General features: G+C 36.8%; 1 pseudogene; it reads right to left on the bottom strand.

Moving 5' to 3' along the window:
- Positions 1-6,849: 6,849 nt before the first annotated feature.
- Positions 6,850-7,251, bottom strand: LOC140617828 (oligosaccharyltransferase complex subunit OSTC-like; annotated as a pseudogene).
- Between the last annotated feature and the right edge of the window lie 16,037 nt (positions 7,252-23,288).

Raw genomic sequence — 23,288 nt, 5'->3', positions numbered from 1 at the left:
TATCTGTTCTATACTGTCTTATTATAAAACAATTAATTAAATCCATCAACTTTATTCTTCTCCAAGATTCCCTTGGCGATTCTTGGCCCTTTTCATTTCCATATGAATTTTAGAATCAACTAATAAATTTCTACCACACACAAAAAATCTGATTTTTGTGGGGATTGCATTAAATCTACAGATAAAGCTAGCATTTTTATAGCATTGTCTTCCAATCCATTAATATCTCTCAGTAATTTTGTGTAGACCTCTGGGTAGATCAATATTTATTCCTAAAAACTTCATTTTTTAATGCTATTGGAAATATTTACTTTTTCAAAGTTTCATGTTCTAATCGTTGCTAATATAGAAAACAATCTGATTCTGGCATATTTTCATTAAAATGGTATTCAGCAGCCTTGCTAAACCCATGTATAATACTTAGGATTACCTAATTATCCATCCATAGATTGCTTTAACTTTTTTTCCCCCCAAAGATTCATTCGTCTATTTGAGAGAGAGAGAGAGAACACACCTGAGTGCATGGTGGAGGGAGGCAGAGGAAGAGGGAGAGAGAATCTTGAGAAGACTCTGCACTGATCATGAAGCGCCATGCAGGCTCGATCTTGTGACCCTGAGATCATGACCTGAGCCAAAACCAACAGTCTGACATCCAACCTACTGTACCACCCAGGCACCCCTAACTTTTCTATGTATCAAACATACTGTTTCATTTTTTCCTTTTCTTTTCTTTCTTCCTCTCTTCCTTTCCAACTTTCATAAATTTTCTTTTTATTCCCAATTTGCGCTATCTAGAAACACCATATAATGATGAATAAATGTGATGATAGCAGGCATCCTTCTTTCATTCCCAATCACAGAGGAAAGCTGTTCAGTAATTATTATTATTTTTTAAGATTTTATTTATTTATTCATGAGACAGACAGAGGGAGGGAGAGAGGCAGAGACACAGGAGAGGGAGAAGCAGGCTCCATGCAGGGAGCCCAACGTAGGACTGGATCCCTGGTCTCCAGGATCTGGCCCCAGGCTGAAGGTGGCACTAAACCGCTAAACTACTGGGGCTGCCCAGTAATTATTATTGTTAATGATTTAATAATGTAATATTTTCTATAGGGCTTTTACAGAGACACATATTATCAGATTAGGAAAGTTCTCTTGTATTCCAAGTATGCTGTGAGTTTTTAAATTAGGAGTTTAATTCAATTTTACATTATCTTTTTTCATTGTAATATTATTTGATTTTGTTCTGATTTTCTTGGTGTGTACTCTTGTGCGGAATGATGTCAAATGATTTTCATATGTTAACCTAAGCTTGATTTCCTGGAATCACCCCAATTTAGTGATGACTATCCTTTTGAAATATATTGTTGAATTTGATTTGCTAATAATTTGGAATTTTTCATCAATATCCATGAGAGATATTGTCCTGTTATTTTTCCTTTTTATTCTATTCTTATGAGGTTTTTGTAACAATGTTATTCTGGCCTCATAAAACAGATTGAGAAGTGTTTCTCCCTTCTCTCTTCTCTGAAAGAGTATATGTAAGTTTAATGTATATTATCCTTAAGTGTTTGGAAGACTTCAACAGTAAAGCCATCTCTCTTGAGGTTTTATTTATTGGAAGTTTTTAAATTACAAATTCAACTTCTCTAAGGAAATAGGAGGACTATTCAGATTTTTTATTTCTTCATGTGTCCATTTTGGTAAGTTATATTTTCTATGAAATATGCGCAATTCATCAAAATTTCAAAGATTAGCATGAGTTGTTCAATATATCCTTTTATGATCTTTCTAATATATAAAAGATCTATAATGATGTCCTTTCTTTCATTGTTGATAAATGGTGATTTGTGGCTCTTTTGGTAAGTCTTGATAAAGGTTTAATAGTTGTATTAATTTTTTCACAAAGCTAAATTTTTACTATGTTGATTACCTCCATAATATTCCTATTTCCCATTTGATTAATTTCTGGTGTTATCTTTATTTCCTTTCTTTTACTTTCTTTAGGCTTAATTTAATGTTTTTCCTAACTTCATGAGAGAGATTTTGGATCATAAATTATCTTCTTATATAATATATGCATTTAAAGCTACCAATTTCCCTTGGTAGAAGGGAAGATCAGCTAAGATCAGCTTTAGCTACTTCTCATAAATTTTATATGTCATATTTTCATTGTTACTTTGTAATATCTTCCATTGTCCACTGTGATTTCTTCTTTAAGAAAAAATGTTAAAAAAAAATGTTACTTAAAAGAGTACGGCTTAATTTCAAACAGAGACTTTTCTAATGATCTTCTGTTATTTATTTCTAGCTTAATTCCACTGAAGTCAGAGAACATATTCCCTATGTTTTTAGTATTTTGAGGTAAAACTTGATTTATGACCCAATATATGGTTATTTTTGATGAATGTTTTATTTGAACACACCTGAAAAACCAATCAATCTCCTGCTGTTATTTGAATTATTCTATATATGTTATTTAGGACAAGTTGGTTACTCATGTTGTCCAAATCTATAATTTTATGATTTTTCTGTTTGTTCCATTAGTTGTTGAAAAAAGTATTTAAAAATTTATATCTAACTATAATAATTATAATTGTGCTTATTTCTTCTTTTCATTCTATTGCTTTATACATTTTGAAGCTATGTTACTACCTGCATACAGATTTAAGATTGTCATGTCTCCCTGTTGGGTTGAACATTTTATCATTATGAAATATTCTCCTCTATTTCTAATAGAAATTCATTCTTTTTTTTTAAGATTTTATTTATTTATGAGAGACAGAGAGAGAGAGAGAGAGGCGCAGAGACATAGGCAGAGGGAGAAGCAGGCTCCATGCAGGGAGCCCGATGTGGAACTTGATCCCAGGTCTCCAGGATAACGCCCTGGGCCGAAGGCGGTTCTAAACCACTGAGCTACCTGGGCTGCCCCTAATTCCTTACTCTTAAAGTCTATTTTGCCTGATATAAACATAGTTGTACCAGCTCTCTCTTTTTTGTAAAGACTTTATTTACTTATTTTAGAGAGAGAGTACACAATTGGGGATTAATCGAGTGTCTTTATTATTCCATTTTTGGCCTCCATAAGTAAATTGTGCATTCTTTTATTATTCTTCTAATGGTTGCTCTAGAGATTTCAACAAGTACCTTGACTTATTAGGGTCTATTATAAGTTAGCAACATTGAACTTATTGTTAAACTTTTAACCTACTCCCCAGCTACCTTTACGATTTCCTCTTGGTCTTTAGTTTTCATCAGTTTTAGCCTGGTATCTGTAGGTATGGTTTCTTTGTATTCATCCTGTATGAGGTTCATAATGCTTCTTAACTCGATGCCTTGATATCATTTATCAGCTTTGAAATAGTCTCAGCTGCAATTTCTTCAAATACTGCCTCTGCCCATCCTCCCCCCCACCCCACTCCCCTAGGACACCAAATTCTCATGTTTAGACCTTCTCACTGTGTCCAATATATGTTTGGTGCTTTTATAAAGGGATCATCAACTTTCAGCCTCATGTCTGGGCAATCTGAGTGGGCTCTTTGTGGATAAAACTTCAATATTCATAGTTTTGGATATTTCTGCCTTTGGGGCTGTTCAAATTTCCAGTTGTGAAGTATTCCAGTCTTCCTTTCGTATGGAGAACATTTGACTTCCAGCTTTCTGGGAAACTCTGAAAGAAGAGTGAGCATCTTAGCATGTAGCATTTATCTAGGCATTTGTTCAATTAATCCCTCTGTTTTTATTATGGTATTACTGTATTAATTGTCATCCTGGCATCTTCCAGCCCAGTGACTCCATTTTAGATTCTCAAACAACGTCTTTCTAATAAAAGCCATGAATTTTGGTATAAATCTTTTATCAATTAAAAGAAGTTCACTTCTGTTCTTGATTTGTTAAATTTATTATAAATAGATATTGAATTTTATCAAATTATCTTTCTGTGTTAATTAAGAAAAATCAGGTAATTTTCTCTTTTATTTTATTTTTATGGTGAAGTGCCATCCTTACTTCCCTGTAGTAAATCATACTTGATATCGAAATATTATATACTATTAGATGCAATAAACTGATATTTTACTTAGGATTTCTGCATTTACATTCACAATTAAGTGGACCCATGATCTTCTTCCTATTGTTCTCATCAAGTCATAGAACCAAAATGATGGGCAGCCTGGGTGGCTCAGCGGTTTAGCGCCACCTTCAGCCCAGGGCCTGATCCTGGAGATCCGGGATTGAGTCCCACATAGGGCTCCTCTGCCTGTGTCTCTGCCTCTCTCTGTGTCTCCCATGAATGAATGAATAAAATCTTTTAAAAAAATCAAAATGATGCCATAAAAGAGATCAGGCAATTTATATTCTTTCTAATATTTTCTTTCTATATTTTCTTATATTCTTTCTAATATTTTTTAATATTGTTTAAGAAAGAACTAGCTGCTCTTTGTTATTTCTTCTAAAGAATTTATATTAACTTGATGTGTGAGGTTTGGGGAAAAAATCTTTGACCATGATTTCAATTTATTTAATATTTATTAGTTATTTAAGTTAGCAACTTCTTTTTATACTAATTTTGGGATATTATTTTTTTCTAGGAATTTTACCATTTCATGTAGGACTTTTATTTCATATACATACATACATAATATTCCTGTATTTTATTTAAATTTCTAGTGTGTCTGTGTTTGCTTACCTTTGCTACTCTTTTGTTTCAATCCCAGTATGATTAACATAGTGTTGTATTAGTTTCAGTATCCTTTGTTATTCTTTATTTGCAGAGGTCAGAGGTCAGCCTATCTTATCCATCTTTTCAAAGAACTCAGTTTTGGTTTCAGAACTCTTATTATTTTTTCTTTATTTCATGAATGTGTTCTCTATATCCTTCTTCTTTGGAACTTTCTCCAAAAAAAAAGAAAAAAAGAATTTTAAGTAGGCTCCACACACAACATGGGCCTTGAATTCACAACCCTGAAATCAAGACCTTAAACTGGGATCAAGAGTCAGATACTTAACCAGCTGAGCCACACAGGCACCCCCCAAATTTTTGAGTTGAATATTATTTATTACTTAACTTTCTGGCTTTCTAATTAGTATATTTAAAAGCTTAAAAAAAGGAGATGTCTAGGTGGCTCAGTGGTTGAGCATCTGCCTTCGACTCAGGTCATGATTCCAGTGTCCTGGGACTGAGTCACATATGGGGCTCCCCGCAGGGAACCTGCTTCTTCCTCTGCCTATGTCTCTACCTCTCTGTGTTTTTTATAATTAAATAAAATTGAAAAAAAAAAAAGCTTAAAAAATTCCTTGTAAGTGCTATGTTTAGCTATGAACCACAAATTTTGAAAAGTAGGGTTTAATTATCATTCAGTTCTAAATATTCCTCTACTTTTTTTTATTTCTTTTTTAACTCAGGGATTAATAGTATTATATTTTTAATTTATAAATATATCCAATTTTTAGCTATGATTGGTATTCATTTATAACTGATTCCATTATGGCAGAGAAAATAGTCATATCAAGAAAATATAGATATTGGTTATTTAGAATGTATTTAGTTTCCTTTATGGCCTCATAAATGTCTTATTTTCAAAAATATTCCAGGGGTGATCAATAAAAATCAATCTCTCTCTCCCTCTCAATATATACCTATATATGTCTACTAATTCAAGCTATACTAGACTGTTCTAATTTTTGTATCTCTGCCTATTTTTAGTCTATTTGGTCTAATAGTTTCTGAATGGGCTGTATCACACCTCAAAAACACGCTTTATCTAATTCTCTGTGCTGCTCTAACAGTTGTTGCTTGATATATAAGGGCCATATATAGTCAGGATGGATATATATTTTTGTCTTATTATTCCTCTGCAATTATAACATTTTGTTTTGTTGCTATATTTTGCCTTAAATTTTATTTTGTTGAATATTAAAGTTGCTACACCAACTTTCTTTTTTTTTAATTAATTAATTAATTTATTTATTTATTTTTACCAACTTTCTTTTGATTCATATTTTCCTGGTATAGCTTTTCATCCTATTTTTTCAAGTATTTTTTACCTTTCCATTTCAAGTATTTTTCACCTTTCCATCCAGGCATCACCCCTGTATATTAGATGTTTAAACCCAGCCTAACAGTCTGTTTTTAAGCCACATACATTTATTATAATTACTAATATATTAGGAGTTAGTCTACTTCCTTATTTTATATTTTCTATTTAGTGCATTTTCTTTTCTTTCTTTTACCATTCTTTTTTTTTTTTAATTAGAAAAACTATTTATTTCTGCTCCTCTCATACATCTTATTGTGCAGGAAACAGTCTCACACATATCTGAATAATGTACTGTCACACTGTTTAAAGGCAAAGCACCATAGGTAAAGCTGATCACCTGTCCAGAGTTCTCAGCTTATGGGATCTCGCTTCCTGATTTTACATTAATTTTTGAAAGTCAGAAATGTCATCTCCACAAAATGTTAAGGGGGCTGTAAGAAATAATCACTTTATTCAAAATTATAGTTGTGGAAATGGGAGTATATTTTCTTTAAGAAATGAAAAACTAAAAAGAAAATGCCACTAAACATCATTGGTGTGTCAGTACAGGCCAGCAGGAGAAATACTGTGAGAAGTTTGTCTCTTTGATACCAAGAGGACATTCTAGTTCAAGCTTTAATATGATTCCTATTTCTCACTAGATGCTTCTTTTCTGCTGCTTACTCTTTTTCCATATTTCACATCAGAGGATTGGTACAGCCTTTAAAACTTCATTAACAGGAGCAAATCCAATATCCACAGATTTCTTGTCAAAAGGCATTTTTTAACCCATCGGGTAGCCCGGCAGTTTCATTCTCGATGAATACTCTAGCCATGAAAAAACTCAATAGGACACAGACGAATCCAATGAATAGAAGAAGAAATCTATTGAGTTTTGGAATGTTTGGTGCATTCGATCAGTCCAGGATTATGAAACCTAAACCTCCCATTGTAAACAGGAAGCTGGATGCAAGTCCTTCCATAATATATTGTACATTTACTCTGTAGGCCAAGAAAGCTACTGGTCTCTGATGTCCATGTTCATCAGTCATAGAACCAACACTTGGAGGTTCAACAATAACATCATAAATTATTCCTCCAGTGATGAGGAAGTAAGATACCACCACCAGAGCATACACGTCATGGCCAACGGCATGTGCACCCAGGGCGGCTTCTTCAGATTCAGGTTGGGGCATTCGAGCACTAAGAACGGGATGCGGTACAAGGTCTCCATGTTGGTGGTGGCAGGGGTTTCTCTCTCCTCTTTTATCATTCTTATCCAACAGATGAAATTTACTTCTGGTAGTTTAAAAGGAAGCCTCTTCATTCTTTTTTATAGATATATATTATTCCCTTGAATGAATGTGCTGTGATTTACCTAATTCATCCACTGTTGATAGACATTCAGGATGTTTTCAACTATATTACAATCATATCCTATTTCAAATAATGAAAAACCCTCTTCATACTTCCCAATTCAAGTTTGTCTTGCGGATTTACCTTTTTTCGGTATCTTTGGCTCCAAGAATTTATGTTAACTAACTAAAATTTAAATAAAAACATTTTAAAAAGAAAAAGAACTGATAGACTCCTCCATAGATTCTGTCTTGAATTGGGATCTCCAGAAGCAGTCCCTGAGATGAGTATTTCTGTGAACATGGTTTACTAGGAGCTCAGCCCTGGAAAAAGTGGGAGAGTGGAAAATGAAGAAGGGAGGGAGCTTCACCAAGTGCAGCATCAAGCAAATCACCTGCCTAGATGACTTTGACTCAGTCTAACAGGAGAACTCTGAAGACAGTACAGGCCCCTATGATCATGTGCTGACCAGGGCAAGCACACTGCTCCTCTCTGACATTTCTACAGGCTGCCCCCAAGGAGACAAACGCTAGCACCTACACTAATCATCAGGGTAGAAGAGTCCTAAGGGCAGCCTGTGGACAAAGAGACACAGGCAGTGACTCTGGGGAGCTAGTGTGCATGAGAATGCCTGGGCAGATGTGACATTGTCTGCTATAGCAACCTGACCCCTGACTGGGTGCAGGCCAATAAGAGAGAATCAGTAGGAGATGAAGGGAAGCTTTCTAATCTAATCTAATTTAATTGGCCATAAAACAAATGAGATGCTTAAACAGAGGAGTGTCTAGGCTGACTGTTGTCTCCACCACTTGTATGTCATATGACCTTATGCAAAACATCACTTAACCTTTTTTTTTAAGATTTATTTATTTAAAAAAAAAGATTTATTTATTTATTTTAGAGAGAGAGAATGAGAACAGTGTGAGCAGGGGGAGGGGCAGAGGGAGAGAATCCTCAAGCAGACTCCCTATTGATCACAGAACCTGACTCGGGGCTCAATCAGAACCCTGAGATCATGACCTGAGGTGAAATCAAGAGTTGGGTGCTTAACTGATGGCACCACCCAGGCTCCCCTATCCCTTAACCTTTTTAAGACACATTTTTTTTTCTTTGTGTAAAACTGGGAATGATTACAGCTCTTATAACAAAAAGCTTAGCACAGTGTCTGGCACAGAGTAAGAAATGATACGAGTTCCTGTCATTACTCAGCAGAACTTTATTCAAACAACCCCTGAAGGACGCTAAGCTGATTAAACAACCACTAGAAAGCACCTTACAAAGCAAAAGTGCCAGTGTATTTATTTATATAAAATGCAGAAATGGGAGAAAATCACATAAATCATAAGTTGCTATTTTTCTTGGAGTCTACAACACCCACATTATTTCATAAAGAATTAGAACATATTAAATTACTGAGGCCTTGGAAATTTGTAAACCTGTACAAACCTCACACTGGAAACACTCATTCATATGTACTGTCACTTAAAGCACAAATTATGGTTGGTATAAAGATTTTAATTCACATAAATTCACCAGTAAAAAGTACATAACAGGACAGAACTACTCAGGGCTTCTACACATAAAGAGGCTGCTAGAAGTTATCATAGTTGGATACATTCTCTCTGGATAATTGAGTAGTGGGATTGGATGAAGGAGAAATAAGGAAGGATTTTTTTAGTTGAATTCCTCCAAAAGCCAAACTTGGGCAAGGGCTTGGGTGCAAATAGTTTATTTGGGAGATATATTTAACCAAGTTTCTTCAGAGAAACAGAACCAATAGTATGGATAGATAGATGATGATAGATAGATAGATAGATAGATAGATAGATAGATAGATAGATGATAGATGGATAGATAGACATGGGGTAGCTCACATGATTATGGAGGCTGAGAAATCCCATGATTTTCTGTCTTCAAGCTGAAGACCAAGAAGCCTAGTTGTATGATTCAATCTGAGCCCAAAGGCAGGAAAAGGTGCGATGAGATGTCTGTTCCAGCTCAACAGTGAGACAGGAAGAAAAGAGGAAAATTCCTTCTTCATCTGCTTTTCATTCTATTGAAGCCCTCAATGGATTAGATGATACCCACCTACACTGGTAAATATAATCTACTTAGCTGAGTCTACCAATTCCAATGTTATTCTCACCCAGAAATACCCTCACAGACACACTCAGAAATAATGTTTAATCTAGGTATGCCAATGGTCAGTCAAACTGATGCATAAAATGAAGCATTACAGAAGATGATACCAGGAAACCCAAGTAAGGGAGTCAGGAAATGAGGCAGGGAAGGGAGAAAAACAGATAAGGACAGTGTTCAGAAGCAAGTTACTACTATGGGCAAATGATGCTCAGAGGTGCTGGGGACCTTCAGAAAAACCATGTGGAACACACCCTCAGAACTGTCACACCAAAGGAGGGGGAAGCTGAGAAATTTATCCACCAACTTTCAGCCCCTGTTAGTTGAGACTTACCCCAAGTTGTTGAATCCTTGACACTTATAGGTTGCCCTACAAGTGGGTTGACCAAGTTCATGGGGTGCAGAAGAAACCCTTTGGGAAGAAAAGCAGAAAGACGGAAATGCTTGGGTGGGAAGTTTACAGTATATATGGGAACTGTCCACTGTAGCTGCAGATGAATGCAATGACTGAGGGAGAACCAGTTGGGGCATCCACAGCATCTGCTACAAATAAATGTTTTGAAAATCTGTCATGACTCAAGACATAGTGAAATATGAATCCATTTTAGAACACAACTTTTATTTATTACAGGGAGCAAAATATCACTATAATGTTATTGCTTCTAGAACTTTGTTCCATAAAATGTACCTCAAAAATTGTGCTCTAAGGAGGCTCTAGGCAATTATAGTCAACTGTTCTCTTTAAAAAATAAAAAATAGGGATCCCTGGGTGGCGCAGCGGTTTGGCGCCTGCCTTTCGCCCAGGGCGCGATCCTGGAGACCCGGGATCAAATCCCACGTCAGGCTCCTGGTGCATGGAGTCTGCTTCTCCCTCTGCCTGTGTCTCTGCCTCTCTCTCTCTCTCTCTCTCTGTGACTATCATAAATAAATTAAAAAAAAAAATTAAAAAAAATAAAAAAATAAAAATAAATAAAAAATAAAATGATTTGTTTACTTATTTAAGAGAGAGGGAGAATACACACATGCACGAATTGGGGAGGGGCAGAGGGAGAGAATCTTCAAGCAGATCTCCTGCTGAGTACAGAGCTGGATGCTGCATTCAAACCCAGGACCCTGAGATCATGACCTGAGGCAAGGCCAAGAGTCAGAAGCTTAACTGACTGAGCCACCCAGGCACCTCCATCTTTCCTCTTAAAAAGAACTATTTCTCAATCCAGTTTTCCTTAGCCATATGACAACCATGATAACTTTAGCACACGATATAGCACATGATTTAGCACCGTAAGTCAACAGTCAATGTATCATAAATTAATGCCAGCACTAATACAACATTTTGGTCACCATATCTGTTACAGAAGAATCTGAATGTGTTAATACAATCCAATAACTCTGCCCTCAAGTTTTCCAGGCCATTTAATTACTAAATTTCTCTTTTAAAAAAGATACCTATTGTAAGCAATTCAGGCTTTGGTTGTTGTCAGGGTTGTGAGGTCACCAGAGCTTTTAACCACTGCCTAACGTGCATCCTGTGCTGATTAACATATCTCGGATTAACTAGATTTAGCATGCGGCAATCATACTCCATTCAGTAGGGCCCATCTCTGGTGAATCATGGACATTAATAACAGTTGCAAGAGCTCAAATATTATATAATCACTAATTACATTCTGCGCAATTAGTGGAGGCTCATCAGTGTGAATCACTAATGGCTGATCACCCTGTTCTCTCTGGAAAGAAATAGACGGTCTGCATAATTTTCTGATTGTATTAGCATAGACACAAACGCTATTAATGAACTTTGGCGGTCCTGAAGAGGTTCTGTGTCTGTGATGGACAAAGGCAAGAGGCTTCATTTGATGGGCACAGACACTTCATTTTGAACCTCAAAGCCATGTGTTTGTGGTTTGTTGATGTGACTCATTCATTCCCCACCTTTCGAAAGGAAAATACACACAACATCCTGTCCAACCAACCACTAAAGAACTTGCAAACAAAGCTAGTAAAAAACAAAAAACAAAAAACAAAAACAAAACAAAACAAACAAAAAAAACGCCTATGGACCATCATTGCCTTTAGCTGATTTTCAGAGAGCCAACATCTAAGGATTCGTGAGTATTCAAATTTGAAGCTGGTGACAAAATAAGAGGAATACATTTGGAATGGTAAAGACCTTATCTATTTCTTTTAATCCTCTATGTTCTGGGACAGTGTATTAGTCTGCCCAAGCTGCCATAACGAAGTACCACAGACTGGGGCCAATTTCAATGGGAGAAATTTATTTTCTTATATTCTGGAGTGAAGTCCAAGATCAGGGTGGCAGAAGGTTTGTTGTCTTGTGAGGCCTCTCTCCTTTGCTTGCAGATGGCCACCTTCTCAGCGTGTCCTCACAGGGCCATTCCTCTGTATACATGCATGTCTCATGTCTCACCATGTGTCCAAATTCCCTCCTCTTATAAGGACACCAGTCATATTGGATTAGGGCCCACCCATATGACCTCATTTCACCTTAATTACCTCTTCAAAGTCCCTGTCTCCAAGGATAGTCACATTCTGAGGTACTGGGAGTTAGGACTTCAATATATGAATCAGGGTGGAGGGGACACAATGCAGCCCATAACAGGATGTGCATGAACTATGACAATTCATTCTAACCCAAGAAGTTCTGGCTGGAAGATAGGCAACACAATGGGACCGTGTGAAAGTCTTAAAGGCATGCTTTGGTGAGCACTATGCTATTCGAAACAGCAGTCCACAGCCACATATGACTCTTGAGCACTTGGAATGTGGCTAGCTAGTGTGGCTGAGGAACTGAATTTTTAATTTTATGTCATTGTAATTAATTTTAGAATTAAAGAAATGTAAAATATTTTTCTGTGAAACACAACTTTATTGTTTTAGAAGGGATATATTTCACCTCAACTATTAAAAATTTAGTGTCCCACTTGAAATGTGCTGTCTGAAATACACACTGAAGTTTGAAACAGGATATAAAGTATTTCATTAATAATTTTTTATTGCTTATGTGTTGAAATGAAAATATTTTTAATATATTGATTAAATGAAATGTTATTAATTTTTTTTACTTTTTATAAGATGTCTATAAGAAAATTTAAAGTTGCATGTCTGTCTTGCACTATATTTTTTTTTTTAAGATTTTATTTATTCATGAGAGACAGAGAGAGAGACAGAGACAAAGGTAGAGTGGAGAAGCAGGCTCTATGCAGGGAGCCCGATGTGGGACTTGATCCCAGATTCCGGGATCATGTCCTGAGCCAAAGGCAGACACTCAACCGCTAAGCTACCCCAGGCATCCCCTTGCACTATATTTCTTTTAGACAGCGTTGGGTTAGAACTTTAGTCCTCTGATATCCATTGCTCACCAAAGTTGTATCAGCGGATAAGTTCCTTTAGCCAAAATGATTAAAATTCCATGCCTTTTTTGTGTCCTTTGTACTAAGATTAGGATAACTGAAACCAACCATTACTTCTTGGATACTAATACAGTTGACCTTTGAATAATGTGGGGGTTAGGGATGTGGACCCTTGCACAGCTGAAAATCCATTTATAATTTTGACACCCCAAAAACGTAACTACTAATAGCCTCCTGTTGGCTGGAACCCTTATCTGTAATGTAAATAGTTGATTAACAAGTATCTTGTATGTTACATGTATTATACCGTGGTGTGTGTGTGTGTGTGTGTGTGTGTGTATTCTGTATTCTTACAGCAAAATAAGCTAGAAAAAAGAAAATGTTAAGAAAATCATAAGGAAGAAAAAATACAGTTACAGAATTGCACAGTATTTATTGGAAAAAAATCCATGTATAAGTGAACCCTGGGCAGTTCAAACCTGTGTTGCTTGAGAGTCAACTGTATATGATGAAAGTTCCCATTTCTTGCCATATTTGTTAAGTTTTCTCAATAATACTTTCAACATTAAAATCTTTTCTTTTTCAACATTAAAATCTTGCCATCACATACTGTATTTAGGAATCACGAATAATTTTCTTCATAATGAAAAAATTCTTCCACATAAATGAATCCGGCTATTCTCATCACCCTGGCTTTTTCTCCACAGTACCCTGGCTTCATTTGTCCTCCCAACGCTCTCATCTTTTTTTTTTTTTTTTTTTTCCTCTGTCTTCCTACCTCAGTTGCTAGGAAATTTTCAGATAAAGTATTTGATGATACCCTTTCCTTATTTCTATTTAACACAAGCTAAAAACCCACTCTCATTTCTTCATCTGCAATATGGAAAAGTCACACTGGATTTTACATCTTAAAACTTAAAGAATTAAAATTAAAAAATTCAAACTAAATAATTGTTTGATATTAGGTTAGAATAACTGGTTAGTTGTCTCTAACCCTTTCTTAATTAGCTTAATCTGCAAACACCAGAGAGAACAACTAACAAGCAACAGAGGAGACAAGGACTTCTAGAGACCTGACCCCATGGTGCAGCTTGTCCTTACCCTACCCACCAGCTGACGTTAGCCCTGAGTAGGGAATGTCTGAAATTCCTTAAGTGACCACAGAATTTGTCCAATATCACATGATCATTCTAAAATACAGGACACAAGGGCAATAAAACAGATGGGTTTTGCCTTATCTCTTTGTTCTTCCTGGCATCAATCAGCCTTTGGAAATAATTAAATCAATGCAAACATTTGTTGGAAGGATCCCCACTTTGAAGATCATTTGCTGCCTAACTATCTTGGTCATTTACATGGATTCCAGGGAGGATTTCAAAGAATCTCTCACCCTTATTGCTCAGATAAAAGAAAGAATCAGGTGTTAAGTTTGGTTGTATGTATATGTGCTCTAACATTTGATGAGGTTTCCGTTTCACACACGCATGATTCCCATGTTAGTTTTATTTTTCTGTCCTTTAATTGAAGTGATGCCAGTCGAATCAAAGGTGAAAAACACATTTATATCCAAAAGGGAGAAAGTATTTACAGCGAGAAAAGTGACATGTAAGTGTCACTTGCATAAAGCAAATGTTTTTCTGTGCATGTAGAAGCAGCAATACATGGCAAAGTGGTTTCAATTAGAAAATAAAAGAGGGGAAAGGTTGGTAAAAAAAAAAAAAAAGATTTCCCAACCAGAACTTAAAAGGGAAAGACAAGGAAAGGATATACATGAACCAAGTCTTCTTTTAATATAACAGAAGTTGTTCAGTCGAAAACATGAAAAGATTTTAGAAATCAAGTACTTGTGGGACGCCATGTTGAGTTTTGGAGGCAACCACTGGAGAACAAAAAATTTAATATATGTGTTATTTAATTTCCAAATATTTGTGAATTTTCCCATTTTCCTCCTATTATTGCTTTCTAGTTTTGTACCACTGTAGTTAGAAAAGATACTTGGTATAATTTCAGTCTTTAAATTTGTCAAGTCCTATTTTGTGAGCTAACATATGATCTGTCCTAAGGAATGTTCTGTGTGCCCTTGAGAAGAATGTATAGTCTGCTTCTGTTGGATGGCATGTTCTCTGCAAGTCTGTCAGTTCCCTTTGGTCTAAAGCACAGTTCAGGTTCAATGTGTGCTTTTTGATTTTCTGTTGAATGGTCTATCTTTTGTTGAAAGTGGGGATATTGAAGCTCCCCACTATTATTGTATTGTTGTCTATTTCTCCTTTCAGATCTCTTAGTATTTGCTAATATATGTAGATGCTCTGGTGTTGGACACATGTATATTTATAATTATTATATCTTCTTGATGACCCCTTTCTCATTTTATAATGACTTTTGTCTCTTTTTACAGTTTTTGTTTTTTAAAGTCTATTTTATCTGATATAAGTATAGCTACTTCTATTCTCTTTTGGTTTCCATTTGCTTGGAATATCTTTTTCTATCTCTTCACTTTAAGCTTATGTGTGTCCTTGAAGCTGAAGTGTGTCTCTTGTAGGCAGCATATAGTTGGGTCTCTTTTTCTTTTTTTAAATTCATTCAACCACTCTATTCCTTTTGATTGGAACACTTAATCCATTTACACTTAAAGTAATTGATAGGTAAGGACTTACTATTACATCTTGTTAATTATTTTCTGTCTGTTTTGTGATTTATTTTTGTTTGTTTTGTTTTTTGTTTTGTTTTGTTTTGTGATTTCTTTATTCCTTTCTTCCTCTTTTGATGCCTTCCTTTGTGAACTGGTGATTTTCCATAGTGGTATACTTTCCCAATCGTGTGTGTGTCTATCATAGGTTTGGGGTTTTGATAGGTCGTTACCCTGAGGCTTACTTAAATTCTTATGGATACACCAGTATATTTTAATTTGATAGCAATCACACAACAACTTTAACCTTTCATTTCTCCACACACCCATTTTATGTTCTTGATGTCACACTTTACTTGTTTTTATATTTATATTTGTACCCATTAACAAATTGTTGTAACTATAATTATCTTCAATAATTTTGTCCTTCAACCTTCATACTAGAGTTAAGTGATTAACATACCATGATATTACAGTATGCTGAAACTGACTATATACTTGCTTTTACAAGTGTGTTGTTTATTTTTGTGTGTTTTCATGTGACTAGCTAGCATCCTTTCATTTCAGCTTGAGGAACTCCTTTCAACATTTCTGGTAAAGCAGGTCTAGTAGTGATGAACTCCCTCAGCATTTGTTTGTTTATTTAGCCTTCCTTTCTGAAGGGACAACTTTGACAAGTACATTCTTGGTTATCAGTTTCTTTTCTTCAATATTTTCAATATATCATCCCAGGAAATTTATATTTTGAAAAATGATCCTTGACCCCTACCTCACACCATCCACAAAAATGAGCTCAAGATGAACTGTAAAAATCCTAAAAGAAAATGGAAGAGACTATTCATCATGAACTTGGGTAGGCAAAGATTTCTTAAACATGACACAAAAACTATGGACCATAAAAAATAATAATAATAATAATAAAATAAAACCCTGATAAACTAGACTGCATCAAAGTGGAAAATTCACTCATCAAGAGACACCATTAAGAAAGTGAAATGGCAAGCCACACACTGGGAGAAAATATTCTCAAGTTGTACATCTGCCTTAGTCTGTTGGGGCTACTATAACAAAATATCACAGATGAGATAGCTTATAAAAAACAGAAATTTATTGACTCACAGTACTAGAGGCTAGGAAGTCCAAGATCAAAGTGCTCAGAAATGCATTGTCCAGTTATGACCCACTTTCTGATCCCTTCTCATTGTGCCCTTATATGGTAGAAGGAACTAGGGAATTCTGTTAAGTCTCTTTCACAAGAGCACTAATCCCAATCATGAAGGTCCCACCCACAATGACCTAATCACCTCCCAAAGGCCCCATCTTCTAATACCATCACCTTGAGTTTAGGATTTCAACAAATTTGGCAGGGTGGGGTGGGGTGGGATGGGATGGGGGAATAAACCAAGTTTTTAAATGGACAAAAGGCTTAAGCAGGCACTTTCAAAAGAATGTGAATAATAAGCATCTAAATGGGCTATTATTATTCATTAGGAAACCACATGACTACCTCCTGCTAGACTGCTCTTTACAGTAGGTAAATAATTTCTTCCTTGAAATACAACATGAAGCCTCCAAGATTGGGTTATAAAATTCAGGTAGGACAATTAGGCAAAGAAAAGAAATAATACTTCAACAAAAATAAAACATTTAGTAAACTTAACAAAAGAAGTGTAAGACTTATATGCTGAAAACCGTAAGGCAGTGTTGAAAAAAGTTAAAGGAGATCTAAATAATGAAAAGACATCCTATGTTCATGGATTGGATAGCTTAATATTTTTAAGGCAGTAACACTTTTTACTTTATTTATTTATTTATTTATTTATTTATTTATTTATTTATTTTCAGTAACACTTTTTTAATGATTTACAGATTCAATGTTTTCTCTAACAAAATCCCAGCTAGCTAACTTTTTGCAGAAATTGACAGGTTCTATTCCAAAGTTTATATAGAAATGCCAAGGACCAAAAATAGCCAAAACAATCTTGAAAAATAAGAATAGAATTGGAGAATTCACATATTCCAATTTAAAATTTAGTGCAAACCTGGATAATTCAAAATTATGTACTACTGTCATTAAGGATAGACATACAGATCAATGGCATAGAACTGAGAACCCAGAAATAAACCCTTGCTTTTATCATCAATTGATTTTTTAGAAGATTGATGAGACTTGTCAATGAGGGAAAGAATATTTTTTTGAACAAATGGTGCAGGTACAACTGGACAGCAGCATGCAAAATGGTGAACTTGGACACCTATGTTATAACATATACAAAAATTATCTCAAAATGGATCAGAGATCTAAATATAAGAGTTAAAACTATAAAACTCTTTTAAAAATTTGATTAGGTAATGGTTTATTAGAAATAACACAAAACACACAATCAGATTAAAAATATTTTTGAACTTTATAAAAATCAAAAGCTTTTGTGCTTTAAAGGACACTATCAAAAAATAAAGAGAACCCACAGAATGGAAGAAAATATTTTTAAGTCATATATCAGCTTGAATCTACTACCTCTTACCTCTCAACAATAAAAAGTAATCCAACCCAGATATCACATATCATTAAATATATATATATTTATATTATAAAGATTTTACTCATCTATTCATGAGAGACACAGAGAGAGAGGCAGAGACATAGGCAGAGGAAGAAGCAGGCTCCCCATGGGGAACCCAATGTGGGACTAGATTCCAGGATCCTAAGATCATGACCTGAGCCAAAGGCAGACAGACGCTCAACCACTGAGCCACCCAGGCATCCCTGAATATATATTTTTCTTAACTGAATTCAAAATTTGAATTAACTTAAAAATTATATGTGTGTGTGTGTGTGTGCAATTAAGAAACAATTCCATGCCATCCACCATAGTTTCTCTCCATAAGCTAATACCTGAACCACATGAGTGGGTCTTCTAAGATAGAGTATGAAATATAATGATGTTCATATTTCATATTAATGTCCATCATGGAAAAGACAGTAAAAGATCAGGTAGGCAAAATGACTTAGTCTTCCTCCTTCATCAACTATTCTAGTGCTGGCAAAATAAGTATATGAACTGAAAGGGAATGATGGCAGGTTTGGGGGTCATGCACGGGCCCAACAGAATGGGTTCTCTCTCACCATGGCTAATGCTGTTACTGAATGTCACCCAATATGCCAACCACAGAGACCAGTGGTCCTATTATGGCACCATTCCTCAAGAAGACCAACCAGTTACTTGAGAGCTGGTTAATTACACTAGACCTCTTCTACTCTGGAGGGGGCAGCCTTTCTTCTTGACCAAAGCAGCATACATTCCAAGTAGGAGTTTGCTTGTCCTGTCCTTAGGGTCTCAGCCAGAAGCACATTTATAGGGCTTCCGGAATATTTGATCCACCAACACAAGATCCCTCATTATGTCACATTGAGCCAAAGGACCTACTTTACAGCAAAGATGGTCCACCGTGGTCTCATGTCTATGGGTTCTACTGCATTCACTGCTACAAAAAACTGCCAGTCTGACAGAGTAGTTAAATGACCCTTTTAAGGCACAATCAATGTGAGAAATAATATCTTGCAAAGATGGGCTTCTGTCCTCCAGAATGTCACACATACCATAAATCAATCACCATCATGTGGTACTGTGTTTATAGTAGGTGAAATCAATAGGTCTGGAGTGAACATAAAAGTGGCCCCATACACCATCACTTCCAGTGATTTACTTGGAGAATTTGTACTTCTTTCTCTGTAATTCTAAGTTCTGTGGTACTAGAAATTTTGGTTCCCAAGAAGGGGGAACACTTTCACCAGGGGGATACAAGGGTCCCACTAAGCTTTAAGATATGAACACTAACTTCAGAATCCTCATGCCAAAAGAGCAGCAAGGCAGGAGATGGGTCACCATCCTGACAGGGAAACTGACCATGATCAGGAAGAGGAGGGGCTGCTATGACATAGTTGGGGGAGAAACATGTGCCCCTTAGTCTTTCCCTGATCAGTGTTGATGGTAAATGGACAAAAGCAGCAACAGTCTGCAAAGGGCATGGAGACTAGAGGCTCAGACTCCCCAGGGATGACTCCTCCTGGTTCACCCCATCTGGTAAGCCACTGAGGCCAGGACGGATGCTGGCCGAGACTACGAGAAATCAGAATGGATAGCAAGGGAGGGAAAAAATGAGTATCGACTGCAGTTCTAAAACAGCTGGAACACAAGGTTAATCTGATGAACTTTCCTCTTGTAATTACACTTCCCTGTGTGGGAGGGTGGGGAACAAGGAGAATCCTGAAGCAGTATTCACTGAGCAAGTACACCTCAGAGGACAAGGGGTATTCTTTTTTTTTTTTTAATTTTTATTTACTTATGATAGTCACACACAGAGAGAGAGAGAGAGAGGCAGAGACACAGGCAGAGGGAGGAGCAGGCTCCATGCACCGGGAGCCCGACGTGGGACTTGATCCCAGGTCTCCAGGATCGCGCCCTGGGCCAAAGGCAGGCGCCAAACCGCTGTGCCACCCAGGGATCCCGTCAAGGGGTATTATTCTATGGTGGATGCTGTGAGACCATCCAAGAGTCCCTCTTTATGACTGGAGCGCCCCCACCATATGGTGGCATGGCAGGTGCCTACTTAGGATGTACTGTTGAGTCCCTTTCTAGAAACAACCATTAGCTGAAGGGAGTTGCCTGGCCCAAGTATCTGCCCCTCCTTGGGGACAATCTATCTCCATCAACTGGTCACTGAAGGGGCACAATTTAAAAGACTGCTGGTCTTGAATCTGCACATATTCCTTTGAGAGAGTATCACTAAACTGAGGTCTATAGAAGGGCATTCATTCATTTGGCAAGTATTTATCAAGCACATATTGTGTACCCGGACAATTCCATGAACTTGGTATACATCAGTAAACTAAACACACAACAATTCCTGTCCTCATGGAGTTTACTTGCTAGCGGGAGGAGACAGTAGTCAACAAACCACATAATAAGACAGTGAATTATATGGCATAAAAGGGGGGGGAAGCAAGATAAGAGCGATAAGGAGTATAGGGAAATGGAGAATGGTTACAGTTTTATATACCTTGTCCAGGTAGACCTCCCTGAAAAGGTGACACTGAGCCATCTTGAAGGAGACGTGGGAGGGATCTCTGTGATTATCTTGGAGGAAACTGTAGCAACCAGAGGGATCAGCTAGGCTCAGACCTGTGTGTTCAGGAGATAGCCAGGAGACATGCAACCACCAACAGTGAGCCACAGGGATGGTAGTAGGAGAGGAGGTCAAGAGGTAAACAGGTCGAGGGTGAAGGGGACCACCTTGTAGAACATTGTGTGAGGATCTTGACATGCTGTGGGAAATGGAGAGCCAGGGAAAACCTTGATCAGAGGACTACCATGATCACTTCCATTTTGACGGGATTTTTCGTTCTGCTTTCCTAAGAAGAGATTGGTGGGGGGAAGCTAGAAGCGTAGACACCAAGAGACAAACTAAGAAACTCTGGTATTAGTTTCAGTGAGACCCGATAGTGGCTCAACAGAGTAGCAGTAGAGGTAATGAGATTCTGGATACATTTTAAATGTAGAGCCAATCTTATTCTGATATATTGATGGGGGCATGACAGAAAGAGTCATGATGGATGACTCCAAGGTACTCTGGGGAAGTAACTGGAAGGTTGGAGTTGAGAGATGGGAATTGGGGAAGGAGTATCAGAAGTTCTGGACACATTTAGTCGGAGATGTCTAATAGATTCAGAAGCAAATCCTGCTGCTTCAGTGTTCCACTGCCAAACTGGAAGTGTCTGGGAGATTGTGTTCCCACACTCAAAGCCACACTCAGACAATGACTGATGAGTGCAAGGATATAATAGCCCAGCTCCCATTTCTTGCACTGGTACAAACCTCAAGCCATAACTCGCATTCCAGAGCACCTTTGTGGGACCAAGCTGAGGTCACCTTCTACAGAACTTTGCCCAGTATTGTACCTTGCTTTGTTTCCTTGCCTGCTCTGTCCCTATCCTGCTTCCCTCATTGCCTTTCTAGTTTCTCCTAAGAGTGGCCCCTTATAGATCATATACACAATTCCTCATTTAAGGTCTGCTTCTGAGGAACCAGACCTAAAATGACATCCAAATAGAGATGGATATATGAAGGAGGCAGATGGATATATGAATCTGGAGTTCATCAGAGAGCTTTTGGCCAGAGAAATAAATTTGGATATCAGCCACATATAAATGTACTTAAAGGCATGACAATGAAAATGACTTGGTATTATTCTTTCATCATAGAGATACTTTCATCTTGTAAGCAATTCAGGGAATCAAAAGGCTGATTCCTTTTTAAATATTATTAAATTGTAATTATAGTTTAATTATAACTAAATGTCAGAAGTTGATACTTGTTAAAGCTAGGCTGTGGGTGGGATGCCTGGTTGGCTCAGTGGTTGAGCATCTGCCTTTGGCTCAGGTCATGATTCCGGGGTCCTGGGATTGAGTCCCAAATCAGACTCCCTTCAGGGTGCCTGCTTCTCCCTCTGCCTGTGTCTCTGCCTCTCTCTGTTTCTCTCATAAATAAATAAAATCTTAAACAAAAAAAAAAAATAGGCTGTGGGTATATACAGAATCATTATATTATTCTTTTAACTTGTATGCATGTTTGAAAATTTCCACAATGAAAATCACACAAGCAATATATGAATATGCTCTCCTTTAAAAAAAAAAAAGAAGAAAGAATTGGGAGAATTCGGGAAGGTGGTGAAAAGTACAAACTTTCAGTTATAAGATAAATAAGTACTAGGGATATAACATACAGCATGACGGCATAGCTAATGCTGCTATACGGTATATGGGAAAGTTGTCAACAGAGTAAATCCTAATAGTTCTCACCACAAGGGAAAAAAAATTTGCCATTTTGCCATTTCTTTTTATTGTATCTGTGTAAGATGATAGATGTTAACTAAATTTATTAAGGTAATTATTTCATAATATATGTGAGTCAAACCATTATGCTGAACACCTTAAACTTAGATAGTGATGTATGTCAATTATATCTCAATAAACCTGGTAAAAAATAATTACATAGTAAAAAACTAGAAATAATATAAATTTCCATCAACAATAAATAGATATGTGAATTGTGGTTTACTGACACAGCCATGATTATGATGAACTCCCTATGACAATAGGAGTGAATAAATCCTATAAACATGATGTTGCAAAAAATGTACACAGAAGAGTACATACCATGTCATCCCATGATGTAAAGCTCAAAACAGGTAAAACTAATCCATGCTGTTAGATAAGAATTACTCTTGCAGGGTATTGACTGAAGGGTACATCAAGGAGATTCCTGTGATGCTGCTCATGATCTTTTTCTGGATCTGGTGCTGGCTGCACGTATAAGTCCACTCATTCAGTATTTACATTGCATTGTCAACATGCTGAACCTGCCTCAATCTCATGGATGCCAGTGAAGACATAAGATTCCCAGGTCAGAGACAAAGGGACTTTATTCTTCCCAGGAATTGTGGGCTTCCTGTTTGCATCAGTTCCCTTTGACCCCTAAGTACCATGGGGGTGACATGGAGATGAGCCCAAGTGGATGCAGCACACACACTGAGTTTGCAGTGGACCTGAGAGACCCTAGGCTTAGGAAATCTCAGTTTTTTAAAGGGGCTGCAAGCAAACTGCTCAAACTTTGTCCCGGTGGGGACATTATCTTTACCAGATTGGACAGCAGACAAACCTATCCTTGCCTCAGAGAGAGAGAGACCATCCCTATTTTCCAAGCCTTTTAGCTATACAAA

The sequence above is a fragment of the Canis lupus genome, chromosome 26, assembly GCF_048164855.1.
Source record: "Canis lupus baileyi chromosome 26, mCanLup2.hap1, whole genome shotgun sequence".
In the NCBI taxonomy this organism is placed as follows: Eukaryota; Metazoa; Chordata; class Mammalia; order Carnivora; family Canidae; genus Canis; species Canis lupus.
The sequence above is the reverse complement of the archived record's forward strand: the minus strand, read 5'-3'. Positions and strand labels throughout refer to the sequence as shown.